Source organism: Haemaphysalis longicornis, unplaced genomic scaffold (assembly GCF_048455015.1).
Source record: "Haemaphysalis longicornis isolate Haplotype H1 unplaced genomic scaffold, Haemaphysalis longicornis Haplotype H1 scaffold_1, whole genome shotgun sequence".
Classification (NCBI taxonomy): Eukaryota; Metazoa; Arthropoda; class Arachnida; order Ixodida; family Ixodidae; genus Haemaphysalis; species Haemaphysalis longicornis.
The window spans coordinates 269,651,385-269,675,759 of record NW_027526203.1 but is presented as its reverse complement, the minus strand read 5'-3'; positions in this window follow the sequence as shown (position 1 = coordinate 269,675,759).

Sequence of the window (24,375 nt, the reverse complement as noted above, 5' to 3'; positions counted from 1 at the left end):
AAATCGTGGTCATTGTTGTTCCCGAAATATTAACGCACAGTTGCATTTTTTTGTTTCCCTCAGTGAGTGAGTGAGTGAGTGAGTGAGTGAGTGGGTGAGTGAGGGAGTGTATGCGAGCTAAAAAAGTGAAAAGAAATGGTGGGCGGCCCTTTCTCAGACCAGAAAGCCGCGAGATGTCGCGGCTAATCGGGCCCGTACGATCAGGTGTTTTGGGTGGGTTGGGTGGTACGGACATTCCCAAAGGAGGGGGCATATGGTGCAGGTAGCCTGAGGAGTGCTCAGGGTCTAAGGCCTTGTGCTGCAGAGCCCAACGACGCGGGCACAGCCCCGGCCGCGGCGGTCGTTTTAAAGACGATAGTCTTTCTTGGGCTACTTCAACCCAAAAGTTTTGTTCTGACTTTAGACCATTCCATCGGACGAGTGGGAAACATACCATCGCACTCGGCGGTTGCGGCGCGCGGACCGCCTTTCCCCCTCTCTGGAGTGTGCGCGCCCATCACGGCGCGCCGCGCCGCGCCTGGCGCGGCAGCTCCTTTGTCTTGACTGCGCTTTGTAGGCATCGCGCCGGCGGGTTTGCCACTAATTTACGCATTGTTCTAATCTAATGATGCTAATAAATGAGCCAGACTGGTAGCTTGTGAGTTGCGCACTGCAAAGCACTCATGATATTTAGCAATTTTGTTATGCTGAGCCCTTTGTGTACACTGAGTTTGGAGGAGTGGCAGAAAACAGGGCAAAATATAATGGTCTCTGTGCCTGGGCAGCAGATTGCTTCGCTACAAGTTGACGTCACAATGAGGCAGGGAGGAGGGGGAGCAGGAAACTATTTCAAGCGAGCCTTCGGTGCTGTCGTCTGGGCACCCACCTGGTAGAGGCTTTCCTCTAGTCCGAGAGACCTTGGCCTGCGCTGGCCACCCGGGCCCTCTCCACCAGGCTACACGGGAAGGAGAGGTCGGAGCTGGTGAGAGAATAAGATGGTCAGGATAACAAAAACTTAATCGATGGTTTACTGCCGAAATGTCATCGGGGTCACGCCTTTACCGAGTCCGGCTTTCGTGGTAGCGGACGCAATTTTCGCAATCATGCTTCATTCTACCTGTAGTTCTCGCAATTCGAAGGCCTCTTCGGCCTAGAGGAATAAGCAGCGGCAAAACAGCTACTAAACTGGATTCCGCCTCACTTTTTGTCCTGTCCGTGACTCGGGTAAAATAAAGTTGTTCACCCACTCACTCCAGTCAAGAGTTCGCCAAAATGCCTAAATAGGTTGTCTCTTTGTAGGCAACATCAAACTAAGCAACGCAAAAGGGGTCGCTTGTATGGCTGCGGAACAGCGGAAACTTAATAAGTCCTTTTTAAACGCTCCTCGGGGCCGTTTCGTTAATTTTATTTATGTTGTGCATTACTTGCACGGCTAAATTGTGCTGCAGAGCAGCTTGGAATTCTAGAGAGAGGAAGTTTTTTTACAGTTGGCGGCAGTGGTGACTGAGGGTGAGGTGTCAGTGGTGACTGAGGGTGAGGTGTTGATATATCGATAAGATTTAATACAAACTATATAATATGCCAAATCCTTACTAAGTTCACCTAAAACAACCTGTATTACACCCTACACCTATTTGAAACCAGCAGTCTGTTACACTGACACGCGCTTCTGCTTGTTTCCCATGAGCGCCCATGGTTAGATCACTCTTACAAACATCCGTTTTCGCAGTAAAACGATCAAAATACCCGCTATACGCCATCCCTGGCACACATACAAAAAAGAAAACTTGGAACGAAGTATTGCAAACATATGCTCGACACGGCGTCGTTTACCCGCCGTGGACCACGCTACCTCGAGGCGAATTCGAGCTCCCCCGCGGTTCATAAAGCCGCCAATTTAAGGCAGATCGCTTAAATTGGTCCTGTGCAACAACTTTCCCATTTAAAGTATATTACGGAAGTGGATGTAGAACGCGCTACAACGAAAACTTCGCCGGGACGCAGCTCATTAACCTTAATCTCCTTAAGTCCGGGTCCGTCTCCATGACGGAATGATACACCACATGAGCTATTGCTTTTCTTAAATTGTACCCGAGTATAGATACCGAAGGCAAAAAAAAAAAAAAAACAGCGCAAAGAAACGGCACGGAAGACGAGAAAGAGACAAACACAGGCGCTGTGTTTGTCTCTTCATGCCTTCATGCGAGCCCTCATGCGAGCCCTTGTTTGAGCATTGTGATGTCCTTAAGCGCTATGGTGACCAGAGAACGCGCGAGATCATTGAGGCTTTTTCTTTGCACAAGCGAGCGGGCGCATGTGTCAGCAAACCGTCAGTCGACTTGCTGCCCAAGGAGATAGCCTTTCTACAATCTTAACTGTATCTTGTTTTTTCTTTCTGGATTTTCTTATATTGCCTGCGCGCAATAAAATTTATTCAGTTGTTAGTCAGCGCCCGTGTTTGTCTCTTTCTCGTCTTCTGTGCTGTTTCTTTGCGCTGGTTTTTGCCTTCAGTATGAATCAACTAGCCCGTCTTCCCACTCTAGTATAGATACCGCTGAGGGGAGTGTAAGAGGGGGGGGGGGTGATAGCTGGAGGCGGTTGCTTCAGTAATGGTGTAGAATAGAATGTACCAAGGAGGACCGGGTTGGACGAGAAGTACGGCCGAGTTAACTGAATAAAAAAATATGCACGTGGTAAAGTAACGAAAAAGGAAAAAAAATCGGATAAGAAAGCTTTTAGATGTTTTTCGCAGTGGTAAAGTTTAATGTTGCATAATAAATACGCTTATTTGGCACAAATCAGCACTTTGTATAATACCTTATAACTAGACGTTGTCAGGAGTTTCTTGGAAGAAAGTCCCATGAAGTCAAATTGAACATTGAATAAAACTTAAGTGTTACACGATATGGTTTTGTTTCTATTAAAATTTCAACTAGTTAAACCACGAGTTCAAGCTTCCGAACTATATGGTACCTCTATTACACGACCGGCTGTATAGATCTATAAAGCCGGTCGTGCTCTATTATGATCCTAGTAAGCTCATCTTTGAACTAGAACTGAGCAGAAGAGTTTTGGACTTAGGCGCACGCTATGACGCTCAGGTATAATGATGCATGATGAGAACTGCGCAAAGATCAAAGGTACGCGCATTTAATTTGACCACTGATTGGAGCAATGTCTTGTTTCCGCAGTCTTGGGGCTATTGCCGCCGTCTCCCGCCTATGTATATGGTGTAAACACAGAGCCCTTTATTAATGCTAACCACAAGGAATACACATGTTGTTAAAAACTCTATTTTGTTTCACCACGTCTCGTTATTACACTTGCTGAGGAACATAAAAGGCGGGACCAAAAAAACCCGCCAACCACATGTAGAGCACCGGTGATCTATGCGGGGGCGGGTTTTCTTTCACGCCTTTCTTTCTTTCTTTTTTTTTTTTTTTTGCAAGGGGCATATTCCTAACCAAATAGCGCCCGTTAATGTCCTTTTAGTTCAAATTCCTCTAACTTTGGCTACTTTCCTGTCTTCTCATGCCATGCAATGTGTCATTACTTCGCTGTTCGGTTTCTGTTGTGTGTCTTCTTTTAGTCCTCTCCCTTTGCTCACGTGGGAAGTGGAATATGTCCGACCAATTGCCCCTAGGTAAGTTTCTTGCAGTGTCTTTTTGCAGCGGCGACTGATATATCCGTGTGGGCTGGAGTTTTAAGACACGGTTAGGGACCCGTTTATTGGACCGAGAGGGGGTGGAAGTGGGTATACCATATTTTGAAGAAGCTCACGAAAAATTCTGTGTGCCAGTGTCATTCAATGCGTTAGCACGGATTTTCAATGTGATTTCTGTTGGGCGCTAAAATCTTTCGAGCATCCTATATGTTGATATTCAAATAAACATCGAAGATTCTACCACTAGACCTGCGCGCAGACCACATGGCGCAAAATTTTCTACGGTGAACACTCAGTGATTCACATCTCATAGAAAATCCCCACCCAGCCATCTCGCGAAAATAGGTGATTATATTTTTTGCGTTGCGCATCGATGGTCTGAGCATTCGAATCAAAATCTATATATACAGTTACCCCCCCTCCCCCCCCCTCCCCTACCTCTCAACGCTTTCTTGCGACGTATTTCCTCCATTGGAAGCTGCCTTGATGACCCTTGTAGGTTCAAGAAATGTTTATTCCCCCTCCCTGCTATTCTCATTTCTCCCCTCTGGACAAGCGGCCTTCCCTTCCCAATAAAGGATTTTACTACTACTACTTCCGACTGCACAATCAGTAGGGTCGCTGCTATTAAAAATGGAAATATTTAATGGTAATTGTCGTTAAGTCAGTTTAAAGCGCCTGTGTGACGATAACAAGCAAGCATTTCTATTGAAATTGCACGCCACCTCTTGGCGCCATAAACCATTTAGAGAGAGAGGCGGGTATTTTAACAGCGGGGCTGTTAGTTCCCGTAATTACGCCATTGAAGGAAAAAAAATACCAAGAAAATGCAGATCGCTTGTGAGCGCTTGCTTCGCGGCCACCGCCGAGTGTCCTTCGCACGCGCAGTGGCTTTAGCAAAAAGTAAAAAACAAAGAAAAACCTCCAGCGCTGTCGGCAAGCGCTACCGCGCATGTAATGCTTGGCATGAGGAACACGACGGTATCGATGCATATGACGATGACTACTACTAGCACAGTCCAAAGCAACGACAGAGCATGTAAAAAAACATTTTTAAACTTGTATAAATGCGTGGGGATGTGTCCTTCAGTGCTCACGAATTAAGAAATCCTGCAACTTCACTATGATCCATGCCCTGCGGGACTTGGTGCAAGCTTCACCAGTTGAGCAAATGGAAGTCTACAGTGCTGAGGATAGCTTTGCATCCACCCCTCTCCGCGAAGAAGACGACGACCTCTTCGATGCATATGACGACGATTACACAGCCCCGCTCGTATGCAAACAAACAATGATACTGAAACTTAACTACGTGTCCGGCTATGCTCACCTACAAAAGCTTCGCCATTCAAGTCTTGCGCGTGAGTGCAAGCTTCACTGAATTTTTTCGCTCCGAACAGGCCGCCGTGGCTGAGTGACTAAGGCGTAGCGCTGCTGAGCCCGAGGAGGCAGGTTCGACTCTGGCTACGGCGGCCGTATTTATAATGGAGGTGAAAAACGAAAAAAGCCCGGGTGTGGACATTGCGGCGCACCCAAACATGCCCATGTGAGCGAAATGTATCTGGAGCCCATAGCGTAGGTGTCGCTCGGGAGCGTAAACCCCACCAAAAAAATTTGTCTTCATTTTTTCTTACGCCTGACATACCTACCCATCAAACCAGTATTCGAAACACCTTGTAGAGTCTGCTGTGTCTACCATCTTAATTTACATACTAAGCCAGACGGAAGGATTCAATGACTACTTTTTATTCAAATTTCTATCCGAGAGAAGCGAGCCGTGTTATGCAGCAGACAAGCGGGCATTCTCTTCTGTGTTCCGTCTTGTTATATCTGCGCAAAGGAATTCTATTTTTTCTGATTTCCATTCTTCTCCCTCCTGATCAACCGGCTGGCGCATGTCTTGTCGCAGAAGGACCCGGCATCACGGTGCTCTGAATAAAATAATAGATCATGACTGCAAAAAATTAAACCACCAACGTCTACTCCCAGGACCCCTCGTAAATTGGACTTAAGCCCTAATCCAGAAGAAAAACATTGTGCGCCACTGGTTTTAGAGATTGTCCTGATTCGTTCGGAAACGCAAAGCCCTATTTATTGCGCAGGGAGGGTGCCCAAAATGCTAGTAGAGGTTTACTGTATTGACTTGAGAAGGGCTTCAGGTGCCCCCCCCCCCTTTTTCCCCCATCCCCGAAGAAAGCGCGGCCCGAACGCATAAGCACATTTCTCCTTTTTCCCTTGCTAGCTGGGGCCCAACTTGACCCCATCTCTCTGGGGGCCGTGTCTTTTCTGGTTGTCTGTCTCAGACAGTGGCTGGTTACTATACGCGTCTGAGTTCTCGTTTCGTCGGTCTCCCGACTCGCGCCTAATCAGCGAGCCGCGCAGGGTGCCGCACGTGCTTCCGGTTCTCTCTGTCCCCGCCTCGACAGTCATGGCGCCGTCTCTCATTTCGCCGATACTGCAAAATGACTGGCCTCACCGCTTTGTGTCTGCGGCCTCCCATTACGCTGGCATGGCGCGACGAGACAAGGGAAAAAAGCAAGGCGACAGTCTCGGGGAGCGGTGAACGAACCCACCACTGTGCTACCGACGATGAGACGGAGCCGCGTCAAAAGCCGACGTGCGGGAAAGAACCCAAGAAGGAGTCTTGATGTCTGGATCAGCGCGATACGGGCATATAGCGGCCTTCACTTCTAGAACACAATGAACATGTTCAATAAAAATAGTCTGAGAGAGAGATTAGGGATAGCGACAAAAGCTGGGGAAAAGCAAGGAAGGGGACAAAATGAGTACAGTTGACAACCCAATCCAGGTTAGATGGGGAGAAAATAGTGCAGTGCAACCTAGCACGTCAACTTCTTGTAGTTCGATGGATCGATCGATCGATCGATCGATCGATCAATCAATCAATCAATCAATCAATCAATCAATCAATCAATCAATCAATCAATCAATCAATCAATCAATCAATCAATCAATCAATCAATCAATCAATCAATCAATCAATCAATCAATCAATCAAAAAATTATTTCCTGCCTAGGGACAAACCGGCAGGCCCTTGTGCTGCCGCAAGAACAAAAAACAGGGAAAAACTATCAACGTAGAAATGTACACTCTACAAAAAATAAAACCGGAATCAAAATGTTATAATAAAAGTGAAATTTCGTCATATAGATCAATAAGCACGTATAATCACTACAGGCAACCATGCGAGCGAGAACAGTAATGAAAACACTGAAAAAAAATAATAGCCAGATTATTAATATTATTATTGGAATACTTTTTTATCAATAACTTACTTTCAGTGTCCGAAGCAACTGTGAAGTGCTGGAACCCTAACGAAAGTAGGAGAATCATAACAGTGACATGACGCATAATATCCGGGGTTATGATGAAGACGAATAATGCACTCATAAAGACACCACACAAACAGCTAAAAGATAAAAATGAATTACAGACAAAGGGTTGTACGACTAAGTAGCTAAGAATATTTAAAAAGCGAACAGAAATAGTCGAAAACATTTGCATGGGTCACCATATATATGCAAAACGGACAGCATATGAAGCTGGGTAGCATCGCAACGGAAGCTTGTGTGGATTTAGCGCAAATATTTAATAACAGCTTATTGAAAGCAGTGCTCAGCCTTTCGCAAAACTGTTACAGGGAGACGTTTGAAACAAGCCCTGTGATATGAAACAAGTTGTTCAAGTTTTTACAGTGGATGCGTAGGCGAATGGCGGCTACTATATGCGTCAGAATGAAATGGATAGTGCGGCCGTGTGCACTTCTGGGGGAGTCGGAGAATGAGCTGGGACAGTAGTTCCGGGAAGAAAATGACCGCATAAGTAACTTGCAGAGGAAAAATACATTAGCTCGATCACGTCGCCCATTCGAAGGAAGAAGTATTTTATTTATTTATTTATTTATTTATTTATTTATTTATTTATTTATTTATTTATTTATTTATTTATTTATTTATTTATTTATTTATTTATTTATTTATTTATTTATTTATTTATTTATTTATTTATTTATTTATTTATTTATTTCATACTGCAGACACGCGGCTCAGGCCACCAGGCAGTAGCCAGGTGCCACAGGCTCTCTTCTAAGAAGCGGAGGTTCGCGCAGAAGGGCCGAGTAGGGCAGAGCCCCGGCCGTATCTCGCGCTCCCAAGCAGTGCAGTGCGGTCAGTCCTCAGTGGGGCTACCTGGAATAAAAAGCCTCTGCGCTCGTGTGTACTCCCGTTATGTAGTCTCTTCCGGGAGAGCGCGCAGGATTCATCGTCAAACACATTTTTGCATGCACGATCAGTAAAATACACCGGTCGCACTGTTTCCACACATGCCCGTAAGCAAACGCAAGTGCCAAAGTAGAGAACGAGCAGCGTCGACTCGAACTACTTATGCAACAGTGTCTATTAGGAATATAGCTACATATTAAGGCAAATAAAGGAGTATCGGCGCCAGAGTGCAATAGTTTTTGGGCCCCAGTGCGTAAGCAACGACGTCAGAAGATTTACCAAGATATCCGTAAACTGCCTCAATCTGTTCTCTGTAACTGCTTTGGTCGCCTACATCATATACCAAGCAAGGTTAGTTGCCGTTGACTACCCGGTCCTAAATCCATGCTGATTGAGTTGCAACGTATTTGTCACGCTGTGTGCAATTCGGAATCAAATATTTTGAGTGCGGCACGGAGGATTGAAATCGGCCGGAAGTTGGCTGCGTCTGTTTTGTTGCTTGACGTATAGAGGGGATATATTCTGCGGATTTTTCATGTACGAGGAAATGATCTGGTGATTAAGCAGTTACTAAATAGAGATGTTAAAATAGGAACGATGATATCATTAAAAGCTTCGAGCAAGGTTGCAGGAATGTTGACTGGGACAGATGACAGACAACACTTCATGCGCTTGAGGTTTTCAATCAAATACAAGCTTCTCATCAAGAAGAGCTCTTTTTGCTCCAAGCATGGCTTTGATTAACCAAGGTGTCTCACTGCATCTTGGAGGTCCGCAAGAGGCCCCAAAATACCGAGCAAGGGAATCGGCAACGTCAGGCACCTCATCCCTGGAAGAGTCAACCAAGCGGATGCAGTCATCTGAGGTATTGAGAAAATATCGAATGCACTTCAAGAATATAGGAGGCTCACGCGTTGTAGTAATATCCACAAAGTCAGACTAGGAACTAGATTCTGTTTTAAGGCTTGTTGTGCACAGAATGGTGCATGCGAAACTCCATCTTCCACCACCTCTCAAAGAAGGCCCGAGCCGAGTGTCTTTTTATATCGCAATATTTCATGCTAACGGCAGTGCCCGATTGATGGGAAAACCAGTATGGAAATTTCGGGGAGGAATTTCTTGTTCCTCAGGATCATGGGTGTCGGCAGGATTTTGTCTTGAGGGAGCCAAACCATTGTACTGCGGGGGGAGAGGGCAGGGCGAGGGAAAAAGGAAATTCTGCTGGTTTGGGTTGGAGGGAGGGGAGGGGCGGGGGGGGGGGGGGGGGGCAAGTGCCCTTTTTGCACCCTCCGGCCGACGCCCATGCTCGGGATAAACTGGCCCGTACCCCTCTTAACATATCTGCAAAACAGTTGACTGTGCGTCAACGTCCGAGTGATTCAACGCTACCAACTAAGCTACAGAGAAACGATAGGGGTAAAGCCCTGCATAATCGCTCCGGGGAAAACAATAACGGTGAGAAATGGAGCCTGAGGATGGAGCTGTGCTACACTGTACGGCTGAAGTTGCGGAATGAAGGGGTTCACAGTAAAATTCACCTGAGTGGAAAACAAAAGCAAAACACAACCGGTTTTCGCGAACGCTGCTCAGCGTGCTGTAGGGAATCTTGTTCCTCACCCAATCGGCAGTCATCCTCAGAGAGAGTAGTGACCGGTTACGGCCGGGGAACCCACGCGCTCTGCTCCATCTGGCAGACGGGCCCCATCGCCTCCCTCCGATCGGAGGTTCGGCGTCTGCGTTACGAGCTGCAGCCCCTGCGCGCCGCATCCACATGGCCTCCTCGTATTTCCCCACCGGATCTCAAGTTGGCTGCGGCGACTTGTGCGCGATTTGAAAACTTGTAAAATTCGGCATTAGCAGTTGCTGCAACACCACTCCGACTAGCCACCCACCCACTAATCTCCAACCTGCGGCGATGAGAGATGAAACAACTCCACTACCTCCTTTTTTTGCCCACCACTTCAGCTAACACCACCTATTGACGTACTCCGGGCTCCAAAATGCGAGCACCCAACCCTACTTCGTGTATCCGACACGACGGGTTAGGTGGTTCTAGATCCACTGAAGCGCCCGAAGTTTATTCGTAAGCTTATTTTTCGGTCGAATCAGTGTCCTTGTACACCTGTCTTGCGTGATTGGTGCACCTTTATTCTGCCGGCGATGTAGGAAAATGCACGGCACTAATTTCTTCCTCCTGTGTTGCTCCATAGACCCCTGCATGGGGCCTACATGGACCTCCTCTTTAGGCCATTTCGAGCCAAACTCTATCCTGACGTGATTATTTCTTCTAACTCAGTTCCACGCCATAAAATAAAAAAAAAATCCTAAACTTTCGAATTATTATACCCAAGTTATAAAACTCCTTCTGGTATGCGAACGGAAGGTACACCATTTGCCTCGAGTGCTTTGTGCTGTACATATCTACTCATTATCATCTCAGCACTTGATTTTACAACCATATTTTATGTGCTCAGTACTTCCATCCTAGTCTTAAAGAAGAAAGGCGGAGGTGCTCTTGTAGCGGTTTACATGTCACTGCATTTTGTCCGACGTCAGGGTCTTCAAACGCACAAGGAATACGTCAGGATAGCCGTGCGCCACTCGCCACTTTCCTCCGCCGACACGCCGATAGCACACCGTCCTAACGGGCCCCATGACTACCGGAACCTTTTGCACGCTTCGCGAAATAGAGTGCGCAGCCAATGCGGGCTGTGAAAGACATAGAGTTTCTTACAATATACACTAGACAGGAATCTGGCGCTAGCGTCTATGCGGTTCACATCAAGGCCGTCTGTGTCGTCATGGACCGCCATTATACATAGCGCTCGCCTTAGTTTCACCATTGGCTTGGATTGAAACGTTTTAGTGACCGCAAATTTAAACAAAGTGCCACAAAAATGCGAAGAATAGTGTGTAATTATGTAAGTGGAAAATAAAAACAGGCTGTTTTAAAACTAAGGAAAAAGGAAGCAAAGCGTATTTTTGCCGGAACGGTTGTGCCTGCTATTCCGCAGGCGAAAGTTGTAGTTACGAACAAGGTTAATATTTGGGGGGGAAGTGATCAGAGACTGTGATTTTATTAATTTTACCATTATGGCAAATAATAAGTTTCTTGAAGAGTTTGGAAAGTTTCTTGAGCGTGCCTATTAAAACGTTGTCTTCGTGATGAACCAACTAGTTTAACAAGAAAAAAGAAAACGTGGCGTTGAACAGTCGTGCACAATGACAAGATAGAACGCATACAAGCGCCCGTATCTGTCGTATCCCCGTGGTCGTATCTTGCCTTCGTCGAAGTACGTTTTCTTTCTTCTTTTCGTCGGTACAAATTTCTCGGCGGCATATTACCCGCTCAGTCATGCGTCCTTCGACGGCGGCATGAGCAACGTCAGGTGCGATCACGCACTGCCTGCTGTTTCACCGAACACGGCTACCACAGAACAGGGAGGATTTCGGCTTCCTTGTAGCTCGTAAACGTATTAATGCATAGTGAAGAAAGTAAATCCCAAAAACCGCTTAAGAATCCAATCGTGATGCCAAGCCCAAGCCAAAAAGGGGGTCTTCCAAATACCCCCCCCCCCCCCCCCTCCCCGACGACATGGCTTACAAGGCGCAGTTTCCTCTCAAGTATACTTACTAAGAAACTTTATGGTAAAAAAGGAAGGAATGGGAATGACAACGACTAAATGCTGATACCGGTGGGCAACAAAAGAAGCGACGGGCAGCCAATATGCCACGGATAAAACGAGCAAACATCATCACTGAGATGCCTATAGAGCGTCAAGCACAGTAGGCACGGTGTTCGAGGGACGGGAGAGAAACGCCGCGTTGCAACTTCAGAAGCTGGAGCAAGGCGTGCCCATAGGGTTTAGCCTAAACTTTGCGAGAGAGAGAGAGAGAAGGACCAGATATGCATTCTGAAAGATGTACCAATGAATCTCTAATTTTTTTTTACTGCCAATAGGTAGTAGAAAACGATTACGCAGGCCTCATTAGGCGCTTATCACTTCTCGACTTCTTCCAAAAAGCTAGACCCTCCAGTAGAATCTTGAGGGAAATCACTCGAGCGTAATCAGGCTCGTCTGCTTTTCGTGCAATGTGTGGTGCGAAAGAATGCTCGCTTCAAGTTAGACAAACTAGTGATAAAAAAAGAGAAAGATAATGTATGACGAATGGTGAACAGTGCGTAAAAGGTCGTAACCACCCGCACTCCGCTAAAGGGTCACAACTCACGACCGTTTAGTGTTTGCTCGTTCGTGGCCACTTTTTGCGCACTGTTCTTGAGGCAGAAGACGCCGCATTCCAGTCACACGTTCGTTTCATTGCCGAAAGCAGTCTGACGAGTGGCACATAAAAGGATCGCAGTAGTGCATCCGGCCCGCCGAGCCGCTGGGCCATTTCGAGGGGAAAATTACGGCAGGTTGTGATTCCTCGACGGTGCTATCATTCTTTTGGAAACTGGTCGCGTCTTGCTTTACGGCATGCCATGGGGCTGTTGATGGAGCTAAGAGCCCGTATGTTGTAACAGGTTGTTTCCCAACTCGCTTTTGTATTGCTCCCGCAGGAACTTCACCAAAGGAAGCACCTCCCGCTGTGAATGAGTCGCTGGAATTTCGCCGCCCCTTTCTGCCCCAATAGGCACCAACTCCCAAGGCTTTTATCGAAGACGGGTGGATTTTTTTCTTATCTACTGCCTAAGAAATGTTCCTTTGATAAACGATTCGAGCTGTACCTCGACAACAGTTTTCTCTCATTCAAGCGGCGTCTTGTGGTGTACATTGCAAGCGCATGTATGCAACAGTTGGTTAGTTTTCCTCGTTATTAGTCCATGCACACGGGAGATTCCAATGCTTATGTTTAACGACCTTCTGAAATTGTTCTCGTCAGGAAGAGCTGCAGTAAATACTCCGCGTTCAAGAAACGACGCGAAAAGCATGCCTACATTTTTTTTACTTAGCTACAATCACCTAGCAACAGAAGGGTTAATTGAGCTGTCCAGTGGCAGGTGGTGTTGGCAACCCATATTGACAAAGCGACTTTAACGAGCCAGCTTTTTTGCAGCCTCAGTTTTGCTAGCCGGGCGGTGCGGGTTTGGTATTCACGTGAGCGAGAACCTCCAATCATGCTTCACTGTGCACTCAGCCGTAATGCGGGAAAGCTCAGATGCAAGGTCAGTGCAACGAATGCTAAATTTCTGGTTAACGCAACAACGTAAGTTGGGTTCACAACGTAACTTGAGCCAACAATGCGAGTTTTAGTGTCGCTATTGATATGACAGTTTGGGGATATAGGCACCTAACTGATTCGACACACATATAATTTTGCGGAATACATGGGTATAAGGTAACATTTCGGGATGTTGTAAATCGATATTTCCGCAATATTACTTCTTAATCGATTGCGATTTGCAATATGTTTAATACTACTATCGTTCTGTCGACTTGAATTACTTAAGATTTATGCTGTTATATGTTAAAGTTTTGCGTGTATAGTACAAGTAAAAACTACAGCGCCGAACCAAAGAAATCACGAATAACACATCAGCGCTACGAATCGGCGCTTCAATGCCCGCAGGGGTGACGCGATAATTTAGGGTCACTGGTACACACGATATGTCTTCTTGATATTTGGCATAAATTTACGCCTAAATCCAGAACTCTAAAAAGATTGCATCCAAATTTGCAGCGACTCCAGCGGTAAAGTGCCGGCAAGAAGGAGGTCAAAGAACTCGATAGAGTGATCACTGCTTGAAGAGACAAAAACCTGTCGCTGAAGGGCGACAGCGAAATTTATTGAACGGATTGAAGAGTTGGAGCAATATTCTCGTGCAAATAATCTGGAGGTAAAAGGCGTTTCGATTGATCACGACCCAAATGATGTCGTCGCAAAGCTAACAAAGTTTTAGGAGAGCCAGTTAATGAGAACCTCGTTGACGTCTGTCCCCGTGTTCCGGCCACTGACGAGAACAATAACAACATGGCTGTGGGCTTCGTTAGTTGATAAAAGCGGAATGGGTATACTAGCGAAAAACAAAAAAAAAAGAGACTGAGAATCACAAGTGCCGCTTTCGGTTGCAGCTGGCAATACTCATTTTTGTGTGCGAACATTTGAAGTGTCAGGAGAGGCACCTTCTCGGGAACCCGACACCGAAAGCGAGAAAAACAGTGCGGGAAAGATAAAAAATCGTTGCCCGCCGTGAAGATGGATCACCAGTACTTGGGGTCATTAGGCTAAATATTCTTCAAGGCATGACGGGCCGAGCAAGTGCCATTAGGCTAAGCGATTCTGAAAATGCGACAGGATGGGAAAGCGCGTCGTAACATGACCCTTTCCTACGACTTTCCCATTTCTTGTGTGTTGTCTATCATGGCTGTAGAAACTTGCAACGTTTGAAGCCTCGAAGTAGGTAACACCTCACGTTTCATTCATTTGAACACCCTCTCTCTAAGAGTAAAGATGATGGCTTCCAAATACACAGTAATATCATGGGAGTATATTTTTACGCCATAATGGTGTGCTAAACATGGCACACGAAGCGTTTTATATTTTTTTCACTGAGATGATGAAATGTTCATGCTCTGCTCTTCGGAACGACGAAATGGTGGCGTGATATTATTTCTTAGTCGAGTGCATGATATGGACAGAATAGGAACGTTTGTGACTCGAATACATACTGAAAGGTATCAGCTGTACAAGACATTGGTCATGAACCTCGTGTCAGCTGCCACCCACCTAATTCCAGCTTGCAACTTTTCTTGTGGTTTAAAGAAAGCCTCAGGGAGGAATCAACAAACTTTTTCGGCTTTACAATAACTGTTGTTCCTCCTCCCCCTCCTCCTTAATAGATTCTAGACTTCCGGTTAGTGCAAAAATATTTCATCCGGGTCGCAACTTGATTAAGGTACCGCTGTTTAAGCCTGAGTTTGTAGTACTCATTTCAAACAATTTGGCAAATAAAATTAGGGACCCCAGATGGGTTGCGCCGCAATCTGTAACTCTTTCCCACCTTTTCATTATAGACGCTGAATGAAATGTCTACCGCTAGCAAAGGTATTATCTCGTCGAATATTAGTGATCATCTTCGAATTTTCGCCTTCGTCCGGGACACAAAAAGCCTAGTTTTAAAGAAAAGCTAGCAGCTGGTTTCAAAGTGTAACAAATGCGTCCATAAATACGGTCTACAATGACATCCAAAGTCATAGTGTGGGGTCACACTCAAGCGTCATCAAATGGAGGGACTGTGGACAAAGCTTTAATTCTTTAAATATAAATAAACATTTAATTTCAACACAGATGCTAACATAACCCAACGAAAATGCACGCGCACACATGCATGCGCGCACGCACGCACTTTGCCTCTCTCCCTTTCCCACATGCATATCGCGCACGGGCACACAAATATGCCCCCCCCCCACACACACACACACACACACACACACACGCACGCACGCACGCACGCACGCACGCGCACGCACACGCACACGCACACGCACACACACACACACGCACACGCACACGCACACGCACACGCACACGCACACGCACACACACACACACGCACACGCACACACCCGCACGCACGCACACACACACGCACGCACACACACGCAAAAACAGAGGGAAAGATCTGCTAAAAAGTGTTGATACACTTCAGGGAGTGAGAGTATATCCCAAGCGTAGCAGTGCTGCGTGTTCTCTAGGGCACTATGCTGTCGAGCTCGACGTACATACATTCTCACTTCCGACTTGTTACCCGACCTGTACGACTTCTTTGGTGCTTCCATCATTTGCACTCAAAGAAAAATGTCTTACACTAGCTCGACAAGAAGAGGTAAAAATTCCTTAGAACACATGCTACAAACCAGGAACAGTGTCGAAAGCACTGCGGGTTGAGTAAAGCACGTTGTTGGGCTAGTTGGTGTTTCATGATAACAATAAAACTGCGCAAAAGGACGGGACGGAAGAAGAGGACAACAAACCAGGCGCAGACTCACAACTAAATTTATTCAGAAACAGCCTACGCACCTATATACCCTTCCGTGCACATGCGCACAGTCGCATGCGTTTAATCACAAGGACGCGTTTAAAAATTCATACTCACTACAATACAAAGATAGTGACGCTTCGCTAACGCATGTATCACCATTTTTTCGTATATGAAAGGCCTCTATTAGTTCCCTTGCCACCTTTTCCTTGCTCCGGCCCAGCACTGTGGTTTTTTCCAGTTGCGGCTTGCAGGACTTGTTTTCACATTTCTTGCAGTGGTGCGGAAGGTGCGAGCCAGTTCCATTCTTTATTGACAACTGGTGCTCTCTTAGCCGGTCGTTCACACATCGGGAAGGTTTACATTGGCCAAACTGGCCGATGTGTGAACGACCGGCTAAGAGAGCACCAGTTGTCAATAAAGAATGGAACTGGCTCGCACCTTCCGCACCACTGCAAGAAATGTGAAAACAAGTCCTGCAAGCCGCAACTGGAAAAAACCACAGTGCTGGGCCGGAGCAAGGAAAAGGTGGCAAGGGAACTAATAGAGGCCTTTCATATACGAAAAAATGGTGATAAATGCGTTAGCGAAGCGTCACTATCTTTGTATTGTAGTGAGTATGAATTTTTAAACGCGTCCTTGTGATTAAACGCATGCGACTGTGCGCATGTGCACGGAAGGGTATATAGGTGCGTAGGCTGTTTCTGAATAAATTTAGTTGTGAGTCTGCGCCTGGTTTGTTGTCCTCTTCTTCCGTCCCGTCCTTTTGCGCAGTTTTATTGTTATCACTGCGGGTTGTGGGAGGAACCAATAATAACGAACTCAAGAGGGCTCTTTTTAACAAATTGCAGGAAGAAATGCACAGGTTTTCTCTCACGTCACAACACTCGCATCCCGGGCCACAAATTTCGCTTCTTTTCACAAACGCAGAAGTTCTGACGCCTCCAAACTCTACGGTGTTTTACCACTCGCCGGTAGAGTTACGAAAAGGCTGCATGTCAACCTACCGACCCGCTATCCATCTAGCTAATACGAATATTACTTGCTTTTGCAATTCAAAACACGTTTATCCGCACTGATGACTCCCACGCTGTTCGGTGATAAGTACATGCGTACGCTGAAGCCACTGACCAAAGATCCGAAGCGCACGGGAAGTTGCTTGCCGGCCCGACTCGACTGGGGCTGCTCGCCGCCGTTTGCATTGCCGGATGTAAACAAACGTTTCGTTTCCAGCTACGTCAGCCCACTCCGCGGCCGTGATTAGCTATCCTGTTTTGCGATGCCGTCGCGTGACGAGAGAATTCGGTCCGAGAGCGATCTGCTCCGCCGTCGCAAAGCGGGGTCATTCCATGCCAAATGTCCCAGCGGTAAAATCGACCATAACGGATTTGCTCAGTAAAAATTGTGGGTCCTCCTCGCATGGCCCACAATGCTCCCTGAAAGTTTGTTTCTCCAAAAAATTTTGTTCTTTTTCTAGCGGCCCTTTTACCTCCAGGGTTTAAAGCAACCTTACGTCTGTGAAAAAAATCATAAAAAAGTAACTTTTCTTGCAATGGCCACCATTTTTTGTGAACATCATGTTGAGGCCCTCGGCTGCTCTATGCAGCATTTTAAAAATATTTTTTTTCTTTGCTGTGACTACGCCATTCATAAATGTCACGATGTCTAGCATTTTCAAACATTTTTGGCAAATACGAGCACATTCTCTCAGCCAATGAAGCATTTGTACCTGTATCTCAACATTGTGGAAAATTGGTAAAAACTATATTTACACTGAAAAAAGGTGAAGTGTGCGAGAAAACGTTTGTCAAACTTGAAAAAATCTCCTTTCTGGCCCATATTCACCTTCGAATTACGCATTGTTGTGCTCGTAGTAAAAATATCAAATACAAGCCATTCACTAGTACAAATGATCGCAGTTTATTTCAGAAAGTTTAATCAGAACAGTTTCTGTTTTAGCAGAGAAAAAAAGTTTTGCAATTTGTACGGCGACACTACTTCACCCCGTTGTTCCAGAGAGCGTCTTCTCTGCACGGCATGCACCTGCCTGCATGAAAGAGGCGCGAGCCAGCGGGTTCGCGCTACAAGAATAGCTTTCGCCGCAGTGGTATTTCGTAGCCTCAGTACAGGAAAAAGGAATAATGCGCGTGTTAGTGGGAAAAGTACAACGTGGAGCTAGCAGTGGTGCGCCCATTCCATGAGTACGGGTAACTTAACGGCTGGCTCGACATGGACGTGCATTTACAGAAACACGGTATGTTTTACGTGGAATCTTATTACGAAATAAACAGCGGCGGAGCCATCGAGTTAAATCGATTTATTTGTATGGGTTAGCGGGAATTGCATAACCCAATGCTTTCAATTCACATCTGATATCCAGCCGTTCAGTGTCTGCGCCATGTGTGTCTGTCCTCACTCCGTCCGTGTCACTTTTTAGCGCAATCATTTTATTTAACAATGATGTACCAACGTGCCCAGGACGCTACCCTTTTTAAGGTGAGCTAAAACTCGCTAATGTCTGATGCGCGTGTTTGGCGTTCACTTAAAAGCTAAGGATCCCAAGAAAAGATGTTGCAGAGCTTACCTATACATTGCCTACAGGAACTAGGTCCTCGTGTGGGTATTCGAATGTTGCAAAATTTATTTTGATCAGTTTTTCTGTTCTGCATTGGAGATTTCGAACACGATTAGGTGTGACTCTGGACTATATGTTCGGCGAGTTACGGTGGAGAGGTGCTTTAAAACCATGTTGCGTGGTAGCAGGCGAACCCGCTAGTATACTAATGTCGCCGTTCTTCCCGTTCAGCATGCTTTGTCTTGAACATGAGCCAGTGAACTCGGACAATTGGTTTTGAGCTATAGGGCATGGCTTCCGCTGAAATGTTTGAGACAGATGGTTTTGCTGCGCCTATTGCGGTCTTGTGTGGACGCTCTTCTTTGCAACCGGAGACCAGTTTATTTCCCGCATTGTCTCTGCTGTTAATCTGTCCGTGTTACCGCCGCCCTACTTCCTTTTCTCGCGTCAAGGAAGCTCTCAGAGCTTCCTGACATCCAAGAGTGTTCACGCTTTTGTCAAAACAACGATTTGTTCTGCGGACCCATTCACTAGACGCAGACTTTTTATCGCCACTTTTTTCGTTGGTGGTCATTCGTCTCCCCATGCAGCACTTTCGTCTTTTGGAGAACAATAAACTTCCCCGGTGAAACCGGAAAAGGTTGCAGCGCAGTGAAGTGAGTGGTCTCTTTGTTCCCTCAGCACATGTGTATTTAAAAAGATGCTTTTTCAAACATGGTAGACATCGTATTTTTACGAGATGGAGAGCACTGTGGTAGTTATATATAAATTTAAACTAACCGCCGCTTATTATTATCAAGTACAGGAGGACACCATCCTACTTTCCTAAGACGCACACAGACAATTTATTAAATAATAGGGAAGGTCTACAAATTTTACCCGACAGGTTCGAACCCACGAAGTAAGCCACGGAGGTAGTTACCATACTTATTTTTCAGCCGCAAAGCGAAAGGTCAAGACGGCGGAAAAAGAATATGTTATGTTGTGTTTTTCACTCGTGTGATTGAACTTTGCGCTCGTCTAGTAGGACCTCGTTTTCATCGGGCCGTTTTACGAACTAAGAATTTAGTTACCGTCGTTCTGAAATTTGCCAAATTAACAATATGAGATTCTACTTTGTTTACCTACGACCCATCCCCATGCAACGAATGTATAAGTGATACTTAGGCGATGAGCGTCAATGTCTTGTGTTTTCCCTATACTGCTCAGCATACTCCCCCCCCCCCCCCCCCCACACACACACACACACACAAAAAAGTCGTTAGACATACTTTTAAAGTGCTTGTTGTGCGGTTAACAGTATAGTTATTCGATGTCGATTTTCAGACGCAGCGCACTTGTTTACGTGAACGAGACTGAAGCTTGAAAGACACATTATTTGGTTACGCACGAGAGCTGCCTTCCGACGGTGACGCTTGGGTTCTTAGAACGCCTCCCTAATCTTAATTCTTTTGTGTGCGGAGGTCGCACTTCTCCTGAGGGACTATGTTGGCCTGAATGACAAGAAAAGGGACAGTAGCAGCGTGTTGGTTATGATAAAAATATCTGCGCATCTTGTGAAGGGGCTTATTTGAGGCATCGCTTGTTGATGCTTAAAGGGGCAATCACACAAGCGGGCGCAGCTGATTTTCGAGTGTGCGCTATCGAGAACAGCCGTTATCTGGCCGATTACTGGCTGTTTTCTGGCACAGCTCAACCTATCTATATAACTAAGGCTGATGATGACGTCACACGAATGGGCTTGTTTACAAAACGCGAAATTACTTTTGTATGACGTCATATCTTGTCCTGCATAGCTTCACCCCACAATTTTTCGAGTACGTGAGAAAAAGTGGCCTTGGAGGGGGCACTCAATGACCCTGCAGAGGCTTTGAGGGTGCCTGCCATGTGCCCTTCAGAACAGAGGCTTTGCGAAGCCAAGCTGGTGGGCATAGATATGCTAATCGCATTAAGAATCCGTTTCTGCTGATTATGTTCACGGACTTACTATTCAGAAATCAAGCCCAAAAGCATTGGTTCCCACTTATTTAATTTAATTTTGCTTATTCAAAGTAAGGGCCCGAAGACATTGTTTAAGGGTGTGGGGGGGGGGGCGGGGGGGGGGGCTACATCAAAGTTGCACGACTTCATAAGAAGCAACTGTAAACGATGGACGCTGATTGTAGTCAGAACAAAGTAAAGAAAGAATACAAGGACAATAAACACATAAAAAGCTGCGAGGCAATGACTAAATTTTAGCACTTGAGAAATATCAAAACCAAAAACACGGAAGTTATTAAAATAAGACAGTTTTTTTGCGAGATGCCGCATGTTTCAGGGATGCGAATACAAGAAACGCTATAGGGGCGCAGCTTGTCTTCTGTCACGGAAAAAGCCTACGAGAGGTTAGCAAGTAACGCTGCGTGGTTGCGATGACACCTAAAAAAAACCGACGTCTCCTGAAACAAGCTACTATATGCACCATATCAATACCTGGGGTATGGTGTTAGTAGCACAGGCCCTACCATTATGTAATTGATAAGCTAGCAATACCAGTTTTGGCAAGTGCTAGAAACAACAAACACTGAACGGCGTGCCTAAGGGCAAAGACACAATCTGCCCGCAAGTCCTTGTTCATTCATACCGGCCACGGTGGCTGCGTTTCAGATGGAGGCGAAATGCCGAAAAGCCGGTGTGTTGACATTTCAGGCACGTTGAAGATTCCCCGGTGGTCAAAATTAATCCGGAGCCCTCCACTACGGCACGCATAATTAGGCCAGGTGCAGCTTCGGCGCGTCTGATCTCTTCTTCAGTCACATGACCAAATGGCAGAATTCCCTGTGTAACCCACTAGATTGCGCTTTGAAAAAAATTGACCTGGGCTAGAATTAAGAAAAAACACAGCTTTTGTTTGATTTATGACTTGCCTATACAGAGCAGCCAGTGTCTCACTTCGGTTCAAGAGGTGGTGAGAGATGAACGATCAACTGCACCATCTGCGATTCGCTAATTTGCATATTTTTTTACATTGAAGTAAATTACTTTGAAAAGCAAAATTTCTTCATGCTCGCAATCCTTAGCAGGCATTTCTTGGATACTAAGGTGTGTCCTGAACTTCCCCAGGAGCTTTTTGGAAGTGATAATCATTGGACATCCCCTTGGAGGGGTGTACGCTATGGCGTGTCTTTCTCGTTCCGACCAAGTGTTTCCACGGTTACGGTGAACGCTGGGGGCTTTCTCGTTCCGAGAAAGTGTTGCCACGATTACACCGAACGCTGGAGTTGTTTTTTTTTTTTTGGGGGGGGGGGGGGCAATCTTGGTCCATCTCCCTAAGTGGGTATGCTCGGTTTGACAAACGTGCAGCTGGGACGCTGGGTGGTCAAAGCTATGGCACGCACATACGAACGCTCGGCCTTTTCTTCGTTTAACTGCCGGGCGGTCACCGCCAGGCACGCGCTCACGTGCGCTCAGCATTTTCTTGCTATTTTTACCTGCGGACACGAAAAATTACGATTTGCTAAACCGCTACGATGTTAAAATTGCTCAGAAAGTACGAAGCATATTAAAATAGTTGAATTGAGAAATTACTCGCTTTGAGGAATGATTATTTAGCCTTGCTTTACATCAGCTGTCCCCATGCTGCTAAAGTGTTTCCATCTAACGTCAGTGACGTCTGCTCTGCACATTTCATAAGTCATGCTTAAATTATGATCATCCATGACCGCTCCCGTTCTAAGGCTTCGAACTTACGTTAAGGTACTTTACATGCTCGTCGTAAGAGTGGCATGCACTGTACAATCATCAAGATGCGACGACAGAAGTGAAGCAAAATCAGCAATTGCTGATTGCTGCAACAGGGATTGCTGCAGCAAAGTGCAGCAATCCCAAGGAGACGGAGTAACTTCGCGCGGCATTTAAAGATAACTGCCGAGGCAAAGCAGTGCAACGTGCCATCGTTCACAATCCGTATTATTGGGACACATCCTGGTTTACTGTAGCCAGTATTTTCTTGGCATATAAAATTCTTGTTCATCCTAAGGGTTCGTGTTTAAACCTCTCCCCGCAAACCTCACAACACCGGGGTTTTGTGCTCATTGGACACATATTGTTTTCGCATTTAAAACTATTGAGGCTCTTCTTAGGTCCACAGGCTTACGGGAAGCGATGTCGAGGCCTCTCAGATAATACCGTTGCCACGGCCCACATTAAGCATCGTCCTAAACGTGTTTTTTGCACGGCGTGCGCTCGCACGGACTAGTTTGCTTCCGGAGGTTGTTGCCTTGGGGGCCTACCACATCAACCATGTCTGGACAATAACTTTCAACAGCGCCGAGAGATAAAGATCATGTTCGTTGTTGGCGAGCTTCAAATCAATGGCTGGCTGTGCGTCATAATCAGACTTGTACACGGTACAGAAAATAAGTAACCGATTATAATTACTTCCTTGAAAATATAATTGATTACAGTGGTCAATTACAGCCCCAGAATAGGAACTGAAAATTACAGAAATGTAATCACTTTTGCGTTACTTTTCTTCAAAATTTTGTCGCCGTAAGGTAATAACACAAGTTTACTCTAACTTCAACGAACAACTGTGGCTTGGATCGTAGAGAGAAGGCTGGAGGCTTGCGTGAAGGCTGGGAGGCTTACTGTGACTTCTGTGATATAGTCTTACACGTCGTTAACTTTCAACGGGAGTTGTTTTTCAAAGTTGTCGTCGCTTATTCTTCCATGTTTTCTTGTTAAGAAGTCAGCTGCTATACTGAACACTCTCTCAATGCACGCCCTGGTGGGAAGGGCGGTGTTATAACGTAAAAAAACCTTGCGCACCAGCTCGTAGTTCCGCCGTGCTGCCATCCTAGAGTTCATGTCCTCCATGAAGCATCGCGCTTCGCTGTTACCGCCGTTGCGGTAGGCGCACCGTCGTGCGGCCACGCTTAATTAAGATACCATGCGCAGCCTGTAGCTGCAGTTACATCGGCGAAACTTTCAACTTCATTAGGAGATCAAAGGAACACCAAAGGAACGTGGGCAGCAACAAGAAAGCGTCGAACGCCCTGGCCGAGCATGCCGATGATCACGGTCATCCCATCGACTGGGATAACGCCAAGGAAAAGAACCCAACCACGAGATTACTTTTGGAACCCGTGTTCATTCAAAAGACCAAGGACACTATCAAGAGGACAGATGGCAATCTGTCAGCAAGCTACACCCGTTCATTACGTCTCATTTTAGAATAAGAAGCGACTTACGGCTCTGCCTGCTTCGTGGGGTGATAAAGGAACCCGTACGGGTTCAGAAACGTCTCAGTGTTTTCACCGTGACTTGGTCAGTGACCGCATTTTCGCCCCCAGCTTAATTGTGCTGCGTGGAAGCTGCCGAGTTCGGTGTAATGGGGGGTGAGCTGCGGCGACATCTGACAGGACGGGAGGTGCCTAAAGAGTGGTTGGATATTTTTCGGGGAGAGAACTGCCGTAGAAGACTGGTTACTACTTGATTTTGGAAAAAAAAGTAAATGATTACCGGTAATCAATTACCTAAAAATGCAATTTAATTACCTTGACCATTACCATTTCGAAAAAGTAATCGATTATATTACATAATTACAAGGAAATCTAATTGATTACAAGTAATTGATTACTTGTCCCGCGTTGCGTACAACTCTGGTCATAATCGACTCGCAAGGCCAACAGGTCATACTGAAACTCCACTGACTCTTGCGCGGCGTCGCGGACGAAGACATCCGAGCCGCGCTCGCGCCGTACGGCAAAGTGTCCGAAGCGGACCGGAAACGCTGGCGCTTACAAGACGTAACCGACAAGGGTCCACGAGAAAGACCGTGCTACTGAAGTCTAAAAGGGGCGTCAAGTTGGAGTACCTTCCGCGTCGGATAAGGGTTGAGGGTGAGCTCGTCCTTGTGGTAGGGCTGGGACGGCCCATGGAGTGTCTTCGCCGCTA